This window comes from Seriola aureovittata, chromosome 13 (assembly GCF_021018895.1).
Source record: "Seriola aureovittata isolate HTS-2021-v1 ecotype China chromosome 13, ASM2101889v1, whole genome shotgun sequence".
Taxonomy (NCBI): Eukaryota; Metazoa; Chordata; class Actinopteri; order Carangiformes; family Carangidae; genus Seriola; species Seriola aureovittata.
Window position 1 is genome coordinate 15,331,440 of NC_079376.1, and position 14,212 is coordinate 15,345,651.

Consider the following 14,212-nt stretch of genomic DNA (forward strand, 5'->3'; position numbering starts at 1 on the left):
TGCTTCCTCTGGTCGTGTGGTTGAAACAGAGTTGCAAAGCAGACTATTACAACAAGCATTCAGTATAATTAGAGCAACCGTGTCAGAGGTAAGACGGAGACACTGCTTTTAAAGATAATAAGTGTTTTTTTTTCTAACTTATTTAAGTGTATTTGGAAAGGATGACCTGAGATGTGCCGACTTCATGGTCAATATTTAAAGACAGTTACTCCACGAGCTTGTAGACAGCCCCTGTTTTATGCTAAACTGTTAGAAATATTAGCATTAGCATTTTATTTATTTTTAATTTTTAATTGGTTTTTTTTTTCAAAAGTTGGGTTTCATTTATTGGAAAGAATAAATGTGGTGACATGTGAGATTGAAGAAAGTCAATGTCAGTCTTGTAAAACAAAACAAATCAAGCTTTTGGTCAACAGTTGATGGTACAATTTTATTCTTTAATTTTCTACCCTAAACACTTCATCATTCTCATTCACTCTTTAGTAACATACTTATTCTAAAATGTGGGCTCTCAACCAAAAATTGCTATAATATTCTTACATATTCCCCTTTATAAACTTATGGATAGTTATAGCCTCTGGTTCTCAGTAGTGAGTTTATACTGATGTTAATTTAGTTTTGCGTTGTAGTTTTAGATTTAGGATTTTTAGCCAGTAGCCTATTTGAAATAATTATAGTGATAACTGTACAATACCCTTAAAAACATATTATAGTATTAATTTATAAAGTATGTGTAATCATTTTATGTTTTTCCCTCATTACAGAAAACATACTGCTGGACTGAACGTGCACAGGGCTCCTTGGGTCAGTGCTGCGTGGGATTTGACTGCAGAGATTACTGTAAGTGTAATAATGCTTTCTTTATCTTTTCAATGGTAATATAAAATATCCTCTGATTCTAGAAATATAATGATAATGATTTTTGAAAAAATCCCTGTATGTAAATTATGCCGCTGTAATCATTTATCATCATCAAATCATTATTTCAGATTATCAGTTGCAGTATAGAAGATATTTGCAGTTTTCATTTATCTCATAATTAATATATTTACATTTCTTCTTGTTGTTGTCTATGCTGTAATAATAAAATTAATGGAGCGTTGAGATACTTAAGTCAAAGCACCCGGCATTTGATGCAGAAATGTCTCAAAAACTAATAACTTTCAGTTTTTTAAGTGTCAGTATTTCAGTTTCCTGCCTGTGTTTACAAATTACCCACCAAACAAACCAACACTCACAGTATTTCTTTCAATCCTCCTAAGGCCTTGTCTAATTGTAAATGCGCCTTACATCTAAAGAGGGCCTCACTATAAAAATCTGAAGTGGGTTTAGGCACAAATGGGATTAATTCCCAAAGAATGTCCTTTGCTCTTCCTCCCATAATTTCATTTGCAGGGTCCACAGGATGAATAGCCAAGCAGGCAGTGATGTGGAACTGGAGGACAGGCCTTGCGGGGCCTGTGCTGCTACACCACAGCCTTCAGGTTATGTTACCTTGATAATGTCACAGCTGCAGGAACCACACCGCCCACCGTACAGGACACAGGAAATCCAATTATCCGCCTTCTAATGTGTGGGAATTTTACGCTCTCATTTCTTAGACTTTGGCTCCAGCTCTGCCCGAGGGCAAACCTACCTGAGAAAGATTCCTGGGATTGTTATTTATTTATTTACCAGGGAAAATGTCCACTGGCTTTTTGTCTGAAATCAATATTATGAGAAAGTTGTAGTGAAATCTGAAAGAAAATAGTTTTTCTCAACAAAACCAATTGATTAAGATTTAAAAGATTTAAAGAAAAGATTTGTTAAATCAGTTTAATTGACTTGAGTTGTGCTGTTTCATAGATACAGCAACTTGGCTCCACATACAACACACAGTTACACACAGAAAGGAGAAGAAGAGCAACCCTGATTCGTCCTGGAGTCAGCCAGGTCTTTGTGACGGCTGTATATGGGAGCAGGTCCCCCACCTGCCTGGACCTCCGACTGTTTTTTGATTTAATTAAAAGGAAGAGGGTGCATCAATTTCAGCCGCGTGGCGGGGAGATGACAGTACACAAATTGAAAGTAAGCATCTCTGTGGAGCAGGGAGGGGGCCGGTCCATCATTAACATGGAAGACAATTCTGTGTGCAATGTAACCAGATTAGAAACATTATTATCATTCCACCGCTAGACATAAAGCCCTGCCACGGAAAGAAAAAAAAAATCTCATGAAGGCTCTTTACTCAGGACACGGGTGAGACAGGTTTGAAAAAACAGAAACTGTAGCATGGTCGTCATGATATTGAGCTGAATCACATACCTGCATAAGAAAGTGTTTTTATACTGTCTCAGAAAATATGTAGTCCATCCCTAAGGGAGGTTTCATATTTTCTGATACTTTACCCCACACAGCAGTGATTATGTATCTCAGAAGTGATTATATATCCACCCCCCCTTATCCCCTCTCTGCTGAATCTCCAGCACGGATCCAGTGTTTCGGCGATAGGGTTTACTTTCGGGCTGATCCAAAGGAATGTGAATGGGCTCTGAGCTGCAGGAGGAGCCCTATTAATGAACAGTAAAGACAGATGAGTCTCTCTCATGCCAAGCAGGTTGCCTCAATTGGATTAGTGAAGCTGAGATTGGGATGGATAGCTGTCTATGTGCCAAGTGGCCATTAGCTCGGCCAATATGCCAATATGACTGTACACAAAACAGGCTCAGGATTCCCCTCAGTGATCTCAACACTCAAAGTGGAGTCAGCGGCTGTGGATTTCTGAAGCATTAAAACTGTACGGACATATTAATGAGCAATAAACATCTATCAGCTGTGATAATATGAGGGTTAAACAGTTGATTTAATAGCTGACGTCACCTGAGCTAGTTTCCCGTATCGCCTTTATTCTTCAGGAAATACAAATATCATGTATGTGGTACAAGTGATCTGTCAATGGCTGTCACGTTGTACTTTATGAATGGAAAGCTGCCCATTCCTGGCATGTATCTGTGTTTCCGAGGCTGATGTCATGTTCTCCGCAAGCCGATGACGGGCACTGTAGATGTCAGTGGACACCAGAGGCCCTTCTCCAACCAACTATACAAATGGGCATGAGTGTGAAGAGCTGGGGAAATGTTATCAATCACCCTGCGTCCCAGCGGAGGAGCTGCTGGCTTTTGTGTAGAGAGTCCCACTCATACTGATCCATATAAAAGGCTGTGTGATGTATTAGAGCAGATGAGCAGGGGCCGGCTCTGACACATGACTGACAGCTCATTTGACAGCCCCAGGAAAGTGTGCAGGGAAGTTTCAATCTAATCTAATGCTGCTGAAGGAATGAAATTGTGGTGTGAGATTATGTTTTCATGTTATATCCCCTCTAGGACAACACAGGCTGAATGGGATGAATATGATGTGGATGACCCCCCGGTCTAGAAGGTACGGGTGCCTATGGAGCCAGACGCCACAGTCGACTCTCAGTTCAGACCTCCTGACCCGTGACTCTCGCCTAAATCCACTTCAGTCCAGTGAATCAGATTTCTGAAGAAAAAACAAGAAACCGAAACCAGGCTCAAAGCTACATCTGTGAGTAAACAAAAACATTTTTGTGTCATGCATTATCAACCAGCTGTCTCGCGGGGCTTTCCATACAGGTAATCTCTGTCATTCAATCGCTCCACCGCAGGACCTGGGTCCTCCTGAAACAGGATAGCACCAAAACAGACATTAATATTAAGTGCAAGGGAGATCATCTTCTCTTTGGGCTGCTCTCCCCTCTCCTTTTTTCATAAGAGCAGAATATCGGGGTAGGCCACCTGCATCTTGAAATCAATATTCCCTATCCTGCAGTATAGGTTTACACTGATATTATTGTAAACATTATCATATAATAAATGTCATATTTATGGACATAAAAAGCTGACTTGTAAAAATATTTCCACATACCACACGCAGAGGTCACAAAGGTCATTGAATACTTCTTAATTACACCAGAAATGTAAAATTATTTTACCAGAAAACTATTAAACGCCAGGAGACTCAAACCTCCCAATGCATGCCACCACTATGATTAATCATAGAGGGCTAATTAGCCATTTTACAGCTATTTAAAAAGACACTCAACCCTTTTCATTATGCCCCATCTATTTTCTCACCATTATGGCCTCTTCTCTTTTATTTTTCAACTTTTGAAAGTTATTAGAAACTTCTGCTGCACTGAGGAATTAAGCTTTCCATGTTCGTCACACCAGGCTTTCTTTTGCTCCGTCCACGTTTTATTCGTAGAATGAGGTCAACAGTTGGCCCGCGAGCGTTGAGTGTCAGCTGCTGTTTTTCCATTGAAACAGACTATACTCGGGTGTTTAGCCCTCTGACAGGCTTGACGTTGGCCTCCCAGCAGCCCAGTGACCACAGAACCTGATCCCACACAATCAAGCGGCCGTGTGTGCCCAGTCTAAACTCACCTTTCCCAAATATGTCGCACGCACGCACGCATGCGCACTCTGTTTTTCACACTTCAGCTTCTCTGTGCAATGGCGTCCATATTTCCCTGCTAATTCCACGGAAGCCCCGGGAATGTTCGTATTGTCTAAGTGATCATTAAAATTTATGGCAAGCTGACTTCATCCAGCTTGCTAGGCCACGCTGGCATAAGTCATAATTATATGATGACACTGTAAGACAGTGCGTCCACGCTGTCCCTCTCGTCCAGGCCAGTTAAATGATATAATTAGCCCAGTAAGAGGTGAACGCTCCAGATTGGATAAGTTATTAAATGTTTGGATGAACCTGAGCCCCATTTCCCTAACTATCGCCATCTTCCCCCCTGCTCCTGCTCCCTCCCTCCTTCCTCCATTAGCCCATTAGCAGTTATGTGATACTATATGCTGATGGGGCAGTGGACAGAGAAAGTGCATAAATTAAGCCTGACCACTGGTTGTGTTATGGACTGCTCTTATAAGGTGCCGTTGAAGGACACTGCAAGACTCAAAGAACGGCACATCAGTGAGGGACATGTGATTACCACAGACCTGATGGTACAGTAATATGAGCTCAGCTGAGTTTGTAAACTTGAAAAATGTCACTCTGACCTTTGTTATCATCCGAGAGTTATGCTGATTGCGTTCATTGAGAACTCATATATGTACGGTAACTCACTCTTTTCACCACGTGAAACGATGGCGACTGTACTGTACGACAAACACAGGTCAGACGGGCAAACATGTCAAATTTAACCCATCAGATTGCTCAATTTGTTCCCGGTTAAGCTGTAATGGAAGGCAGTGCACTGAGGTTGACAGCGCCCCTACCACTGGGCCCTTGAGCCTCAGTGTGTGCGTCCTTCTGTGCGAGTGTGTGTGCTGTGTGTGTGTGTATGTGTGTGTGTGTATGTGTGTGTGTCGCGCTCCACCAGAGGGTCTCACCAAGCGTGACTGCGTGTTATTCACACTGACGAGTTCCACTGTTCACTGTCACCTCTCATTGCGAGGGGAAACAAGCCTGTGGAGAGAACTGTGGCCAGGGGGGCGGGGGGGGCGGAGGACAGAGGAGAGGCTGCGGGGAGCCCCCTTATAACCTCAGCCCAGGAACTAGTTTCTCTTCTTGGTTGTTGCTAAATATCAGTCCAGTCATGACCAAACATTTGGAAAGCAGGTAGAGGCGGATATTCAGATGCAGTATGCTGAAAAGTCTGGTTAGGTTTTCTGACACATTCTTCCAGACGTTAGAGGAGGCCTAGCTATGTGTGTGGCCATGTTTGGGGAGGGGTGGGTGTTATGGTGTTTGATTTGTTGTGAAGACTCGAGCAGCAGGACTCAGCAGAGTCCAGGTTGGCCCAGCAGGCCCGCCGAGAGTGACACTTCCTCTCTCTGTCTCATCCTGCAGCGAGCCTTGACAGCAGGGATCTGGTGCTGAGCCGCGTCCCCGTTCATCATCACCAGAACCAACCACCCACAGCGGGCAAGGAGGGGAGAGTGGGGCTCAGTTATGTGTGTGTGTGTGTGTGTGTGTGTGTGTGTGTGTGCCCCCCCCCCCCCCCCCCTCCAGCTCTGTCTTTGGCCCTTCTCCAGAGAGACCAAAAAGCCAGGTCTCTCTTGGCTCCCTGATTGTTTTTGTTCCTGTGAGCAGACAAATAGAGTTTGGCCTCTTACAAAAGAAAATGCCGGAGCTCATCTGATCTTACTGCCCTAAGGAGTGGCCTGGCCTGAAGGGCTAGTGATTGGAAAATTACAGTGCTGCTCCAGCCATATTGTCAGGGAGTCTCGGCCAGACTCTTTTCTGTTTGTGTGAAAGGCCATCAGCTGAATGGCCAATCGTGCACTTTTAGAACGCATCCATCAATACTGTGGAGTGATTGGCTGTTGTCAGAGCTAGTTTAGATCTGGGTCATTTGTGAGGTAATCCTAATCTGGGTATCTTCTGTGCCTCTAATGGCAGTATGTGTGAATACAGAGCAAATGATGCTGCTAGATGACATGTTTGCGTTTAAATTTTAAATGATGCCAGTTACAACTCTGCGTTTTAAGTTTTGATTTAGAAAAAATCAGAACATACATTAGTCTAACACATGCTCGCTGAGCTGGTCAACAGATTCAATGCAGTTGCACAGAGATTTGGTCTTTGAGAGAAAATACCTGTTGCGGCTGCAGAGTGATGTTGAAGCCGCCCATCCCTGCCACACAAGTGGCTCTCTGATAAGTGATTACAACTAGGGGGGGAAAGGAGGAGTAAAACAAGGGCCTTGTCAGCACAGACCCTCCAGATTTGAGGTCAATTTCGCCCCCTGATTGCACATATTTTTGTGTGTGTGTGTGTGTGTGACTGTGTGTGACTGTGCGGGAGAGAGAGACAGAGCGAGAGAGTTTACTGTTGCCTCATTGAAGCCATCATCATCACATAAGGAGCTGAGGCTGAAGCCTGAGCCGCCTCCCTGCCTGTCAGTTTCATCCTTTTGTTTTTACCTCCACCTCCCTTTCTTTTTTATCCCTCTGTGCCCCCCTCCCCTCATCCCCTATCTCTGCGCCTCTTCCACTCCTTGGCCCTGGCCCTCTGCCTGCTCTTTCGCTCACCCCCCATGTTCGCAAATCACTTCTTCCCGTGTCAGCAGGTAAATTGTTTTGTCCTCCCATTCCCTGCTTTCATTACCTTGTGTAAATTAAGCGATATGTCGTCCACCGGTGCGCGCCAGAGCCCTCACCGCGCCAACGCCAAAATCATGAGATTTGGCATAATAAATGAAGACAAACTGGCAGTAGCAGTGCTCCTCTCCGCGCGGGCTCGCCTTCATTATTCGCTTAACTTGCCGGAGAAAATGACTTAACCCTGACCTGTGTATTACGTCCCATATTCACTCCAGATAAAAGCCTTTTTACAGCGCACAACAATTTATATTCCAGCAAAGAGGCTGCTTTTCTCTGTCAGTTTTCCAATCTCAGCTCCTGAACACACGTCATTAAACTTGTCTTGCCTTCCTGTATTTGTCCATCAGTCCTTCTTTTTACATAAAATCTGGCAGCATTATTCTGGGATTTGATGGCACCCACTCATTTTTTCCCCTTGGAATGTTTGATTGGAAGAAATATAGCCGGGCCGGGGCTATCTCCTCTCCTCTGTGGAATCATGCACTTGATGAAATAGTGTTCCCCCAGCAAGAATAATAAAAACAGACTTGTACATTACAGGGGGCTCTCAATCTGCCAGCTGGGCTGAGCTGAGCGAAAAAACCCACCCTGCCTCCTGACAGATTTTTATAGTTATCCCAGCAGACAAATGGAAACGGTGACCAGGCTGGGGAAGGCCACTCTGAGGCTGACAGTGGGCTGCAGGGCTGGACAATAGCACAAGGTGTGGTGTGAACATTAAAGAGCTGACCACAGAGACGAGGACGGTGTGACCACCAGAGACTTCTTCATTTATTGTTGCTAAAACACAGCATGCACACGGCTATGATCACACAAAAAGGTGTCATTCAGACACTCAATATATTTTGGTTTGTGTTAGTAAACCTTCTGAGTGTCGCTGTAGTGACAGAGTAGAAAGTTAAGGTCCTGTGTCAGACTGTGGTCTAGCTTCATTGAGAATGAACTGTAGAAGATGAAAAGGGTGATTGCAACTGTCCTCAGGGTGATAGGTGTTCACTTTCCAATTTGGAAGTGTCAGCATTACTATAATATCAAGCTCAGTTGAATGTAAAAGGTCACAGACACTTTGCATGAAGTCTTTCTTTCACTGTTACTGGAGCAGAGCCTCTAGTGAGTGAGTTAGTTTTGGTTCTTCAGTTTCTGCTGCAGCTCGAGATGGATGTTGTTCTTGCTCGAGGATGTACAGCGGAGAACCAGCTCTGCAACGTTTATTTATATGGTGCTAAGGGCTGCAACTAAAGATTGTTTTCATTGTCAATGAATCTGCTGTTTGTTTCCTTGATGAATCGCTTAGTTGTGTCACCTGCAAAACCTCAGAAAATAATGAAAAATACAATCACAATTTCTTAGAGTCCAAAAGGACGTCTTCAAAATCTTCATCTAACAGTTACATTAAAACAGAGAGAACCAGCAAATCATCACAGTTAAGAAGGGAACTTGTGATATTGCTGGGAAAAAAATCAAAATAATTAGATGAATTTATTGTCGATTGTCATTTACCATAGTTCTTTACATACTGTAACTAAACACTGATAAAAAAATACAGAGAAAACATGAGAACACAACTAGTAAAAAATAAAAAGGGTTATGTTACAAGCTTTCTATATAATTAATTTTAAGTCACTTGATGACAAGTGTCCTCTTTAGCCTAAATCTTTGAATGAGGAAAATGTTCCTGCCTGAGGGTGTCAGGCTATAGAATTGTAATTTTAAAGTAATTTAGCCGTCATTATATGAATTTATTCATTTTGGTAGAATTAAATTTCAGACTGTCTTTAACGCTGTTGGTCTGAAAGAGAGAATTAAAATAGAAAAACAAACTGGATGACTTCTCTTGTGTATCCTGTAGAGTTTAATTAAGTCCAATACTCATACACGAAATGTGAAACTTCATGAGACCATGCGTATGAGCAGCATTTTTATTAATGAAATAAAGAGATAGAAATCCTTAGGTCTAAATGGAAGTTGAAAAGTTCCACTGTGGATTGTTGCTTCAGATTTTGCCTTCTGGGAGGATAATCAGCCATAAATGATGCTTGTTTCCACCTAACAGGCCCTGATTAATCAGCCAAACTGAGCAGGCTAATCATACCTCTAGTGCTTTCCATGCAGGGCCTGGAGAGCTACGTGTAGTCTGCATCTTCCTCCTCCTCCTCCTCCTCTGTTCAGGAGTAGCGAAGAGCAATACTGTTCTGAGGGATGAATACAAAGTGCACTCTGTCGTGGTGGAGTTTAAGGATGCTGTCTGTACACCTTGAATACTGCTCATGTATCTTGGTTAGATTTTAAAATGTTCCTGCATCTCAGTGTCATTTAATTGGTCTTGTTCATATTTCATTAACAGACTTTGAAACAGAGAAGAAATTTCAACTGGTGGTATATATGCAGCCCATTTCTACTGGTGTCTGCTTCTTTTTCCAAAAATGATTAAAGACAGATAGATTTTTTGCCGTGTGAAATTTTGCTTTTATTTTGAAGTTTGACAGTAGAAACAGACCAAAAAAGTAAAGAGAACAAAAGATCAAACTGTGTTTGAACACCTGACATTGCACTTACATGGTATGCATCACTGACAACTGGGCCACAGAAACACCCATAAAGGTTGTTTTTATTCAAATATAATTTTTAAACTCTTCTTAGTTATGGGAAGAATCAGATGAGTCATGACAGAATGTGGAGACATACGATGTGACTTAGTCCTCATCTTATGATTAGATCAATTTTGCGATTGTATGTGTGGGTCTTCCCTGATATAGACGTGTACAATCTATCGTTTGGTCGGTTTATGTTAAGTTGTGTTTCACACTATTAACCAGTAAAGGTCCACAAAGAAAGTGTAGCAGCTTTTCCCTGTAACTCCTAAATCTGTTAGTAACTCCATATATTACACTGCATGAGTTGGGAGGGAGGATAAAAACGACATGTTAGTTTTCTGTCTCTCGTTTTGTGTTGTTAATATGGTTGTTGTGTAACAGACTCTGCTGCTACTGCTCATCCTGTTTCATCCACAAAAATGAGAATAAACACTGACCTGATTCATAATGCAGTAGGTCGGCAGACATTTTGATATGCCTTTAGGAAGCAATTATTTACACTAGGTTTATTTTATTTCACAGAAACTGCACAACCTTTTCTAGTCAGAAAATCTAATGTAGCACACATCAAAGAGGAGATAAAGGATCATCCAACAGGCTCAGTGTCAACCCAGCACCTGTTAAATTGACACATCAAATGCACCTTGCAGATCGACATGGCTACCCATGACAGCGATGCATCTGAAACAATGTACAGGAGGGTCTCCACGTATACAGAGCAACAAACAAACTCCACTTACTCTTTGATTTGCTCAACAACAAAACAATGCTCCTGAGGTTTATGGGCCAGATAATTTTGTTAATGGCTTTTTCCACCAGGGGACAGAAAACTGGGGCATTTAAATCCTACGAGAGACCTCAGGGTCGGCTTTTTGACAGTCAGCAGGTATCGCTGTGGTTTTAATGGTTATGGTTTAACTGGGACACACTTGTATTAGTGAGTGATTGGCTAGTTTTCTAAAAAAAAAAATTCAAACAAAACACATCATAATCCAAATATAAACCATCTTTCAAATGAGCATTTACTCGAGTTTTACTAGGTGCAACATTAAAAAGATTAAATAATAATTACAGTAATAATCCAATAATATGTAACATTTGACCTAGCTGGAATGGACTATTCTGCTTAATACATACTTGTACTTTTTTTTTACTTTAATATATTTTGCCACTTTCAAGTAAAATTTTGAAAAGAAAACTTTTTCTTGTGCTTGACTGTTTTGAAATTGTGGCACTTTTATTTAAGTGAAAAAGTCTATGGTCATCTTCCATTGCTGTCAGTATTATTTGAAATGGGCTGTAATCACTGTAGTCAGTCTAATACACTGATTTAAATGTTGACTTTCACATCTGTACCAGATGTGCTCACAAAAAAACCAAAGTAATCAATTGAAATGCAAAGAGCCCCGGTTGTTTGAGATGGACGGGTTTGCTCTGTGCAGGGACTCCTCTGCTCTGAAAGGACGGGGGAAAAGAATGATACAAACAGAGAAAAAAAAACTTGAGAATCCAACTCATTTTTTACTGTATGAAAGTTTCACAAGGTCGTTTGGAGAGTCATGTTAACACAATATGTGAATACAGATTTGTTTCCTTGTTCTACAAGTCACGGAGCACCGAGTCTTTAAGCGATCATTATTACCATACAAATAGACAGATCTATTTAACAACCTCCTTTTTATCGCATAACACTTATTCTTTAGTGTTGCTCCCTGAAAGGCACTGAAATGCGTCTCCCCCCTCATTTTTTTTTCTTTTTTTGCAGGGAAATCGTCTCAGGGTTGATAAAAGCTCAGAGCAATAGAAGAAGCAAGGCTGACATCTTCTTAAGAGATGATAGGAGAGCCAAATCAAATAGGATGGAGCAGTCACTCTTTTCACAGATAGGTAGCTCATTTCTTGTGGCTGAGAGTTTGCATCCCTAGTGGCGCTCTGCCTGGGAAAGATAGCTCACTTGGACTCCATTCATTATTTCATCCCCTGCCTCCTCTTTTCACATCTTAGCTACTTCTTTTTTTTTTTCTTTTTTTTGCGCTTTAATGAGTTGCCTATTTTTCTCAAGTGTTGATGGGAATCTTGGAATTTAGATTTGGAGACAAAATGTTTAATCACAAGTGTTTTTCATTTGTGGAGAAGAGGCAAAAATCAATTATTTCTATTAGACAATGCTGATTGGAAATGAATGGAAGTGGTAGCATTTTGAAACAAAGGCTCCATGGAGGCAAAGATAAGTGTCAGTCTTTCCCCCTGAGGTATGATATGTGGTTCAGCTTAATAAGCAGTTTGCAAACATTTGCCGTTAAATCCATGCCAAGGGTTTACCATGCTGATAGAAAGACAAGCAAATAATTAATGATAACAGTACTCATATGTCAGTAATTGGAAAACAGAAGTAAATATTGTACCAGTTGCAGTTAAGCTGCAAATCTTGCAAACTCTGAAGACGTTTCTTTTTTCTTTTCTTTTTGTTTTTTTTTTTGCATGATGCAGGTCTGTGCTGGTATATGGAGGTCACAGTAGTAAATATTATCATTCAAACTTGAACAACCCTTGCTTTTAGGTCTATATCATCAGATGTAGCGGGTTTTCTCTGCAATATAATTTCCTCTTAAGTTGTAGGAACTTTTCCCATACACTGTTTACTGCCAGACTTAATCAATCAAGCACAAGCTCCATACGTATTCAGCCTGGAACTTCCTGAAGAGCACTTTGCTATCATATCCCTCACATTCTTTGCAAATCCCTTAGAAAATTATTTATAAAAATTAACTTCTCTTGCAGAGGGCTCATTGAAAGAAGAAGAAGAATTACATGAAAGATAAAACACTTTATCACCAGTGAAAGACTAGACAATGTACGTCGAGAAATTGGGAAGATGGCAGAAACAATGAATATTAAGTGCCTAAGAATCTAAAGCTGCTGACTAAATTGAAACTGTATATCCTGAGGGGGCAAGGTTTCCAAATTGCTAATTACTGCCTCTGAAAGGGGGCTGTTTCTGATATGTTTGCTTGTGAAAGGCTGCCGCTTAATGAAGCAGTGGCTCAAGTTTTTTTTATTTTTTTTTATTCCCACTCTCCGGCTTTCAGGGCTCTCTCCGGACTTCCCTCCCAGGCCAGAACAATGGCGGGCCCATGAGCCCAGCTTCCCCACAGGCCCCAGCGAGAGGAGGCCGGGGGCTGGGTACTGAGGGAGCCGCTCAGCATGCTGAAATATGGAGGCGACAGATAAGGTGGCAGCAGCACAGAGAGGCCCTCTCCCATGGGCCCAAGGGGAAATTTGCAGTTATTAAGAGGAAGATGAGAGAGATTAAATGGCTTTTGTACTCATTTTCACAGACTTTTCTTTTTTATTATTTGGGCTGCCTTCATCTGAGAGATGAAAGAAGTGGTAAATGACTTTTTTGCTTCATTCAGCAACACACTGGCTTTGAGAGACAATTCATTACTGAGAATTGTCACACATCATAAAACACTTATTAGTTCACCATTGTTTTAAAAGGTGTGGAAGTAATAGAATTACTGTAATCTTATCATCTACAACTACAGTAATTACAAACTTAACATGGTTTTGGAATTTGTTTGAAGAAATGAACAAAATGTTAACATATGTGTAGATTTAAAATAATGGCTTGAAGTCTTAAGCAAAGCACAGACTTCTTGACACTCATTTATCTTCACATGCAATCTGATAAAGTGTAAAGCCTATTCTCTGAGTTTCACTGAAACTTGTAATGGAGAGTTTATTATTTTTTGTATTTGTATTTTGTATTAATATATTGCACTGCATTATTTTAGTAGATGTATTGTAAATTGCTTAATCTGACTTTATAATTCAATCCACACACTCATGTATACACATAAGTTTGTGTATACAGACTTATGTAGGTATGGTTGTGAGGTGGAGGCGGAGGGTACACTGATGCATGGTTCACTGGTGAGGAGATTTTGGGCTGATGTATTTGAAAACCTCTACCGTGTTCTCAACACACTCAAACCATGTGCAATAGTTTGTTTACTTGGCTCATTTTAAAATGGTAGCCTGCACCTATTTATCAGTCTGGCTTCTCTATCAGCTAAGTGGATGCTAATGAACTGGAAACAAATTGTTTTAAAATTTAGAATTGGTTGAAGGACTTTTTGGATGTGGCAGGTAAAAGGGCTTTATCATTCTTCCAAGACTGAGGACTGAGGACTTCATATGGTCTTACTTAGAAAATAGTAATATATTCTTCTGCCCCTTACTCCCTTTTGTTGGTGTGACTTCATGTTTGAAATGTAGGGCGGTATGACTCTTGTCTTCATTTTTGTTTTTATGGCTTCTTAAACAAACATAACCATAAAGGTGACATAACACCTCTATAACACAAGCAAGCAAGGCTTTATTTATGTAGCACTTTCCATTCCAGGTTGAAGCACAAAGTGTTTGCTACATAGAAGTTGCAACCACAAAAACTATGTGGATAGTGTACAGATAAAACATCAGACATAAATAAAC

General features: G+C 41.1%; 1 long non-coding RNA gene across 1 annotated transcript; it reads left to right on the forward strand.

Moving 5' to 3' along the window:
* LOC130180275 (uncharacterized) lies at nt 1-13,131 on the forward strand. Its single transcript, XR_008829384.1, has 4 exons — nt 1-88; nt 765-840; nt 3,366-3,567; nt 12,805-13,131. It is a non-coding gene; the product is annotated as an uncharacterized LOC130180275 (long non-coding RNA).
* Nucleotides 13,132-14,212: the final 1,081 nt, after the last annotated feature.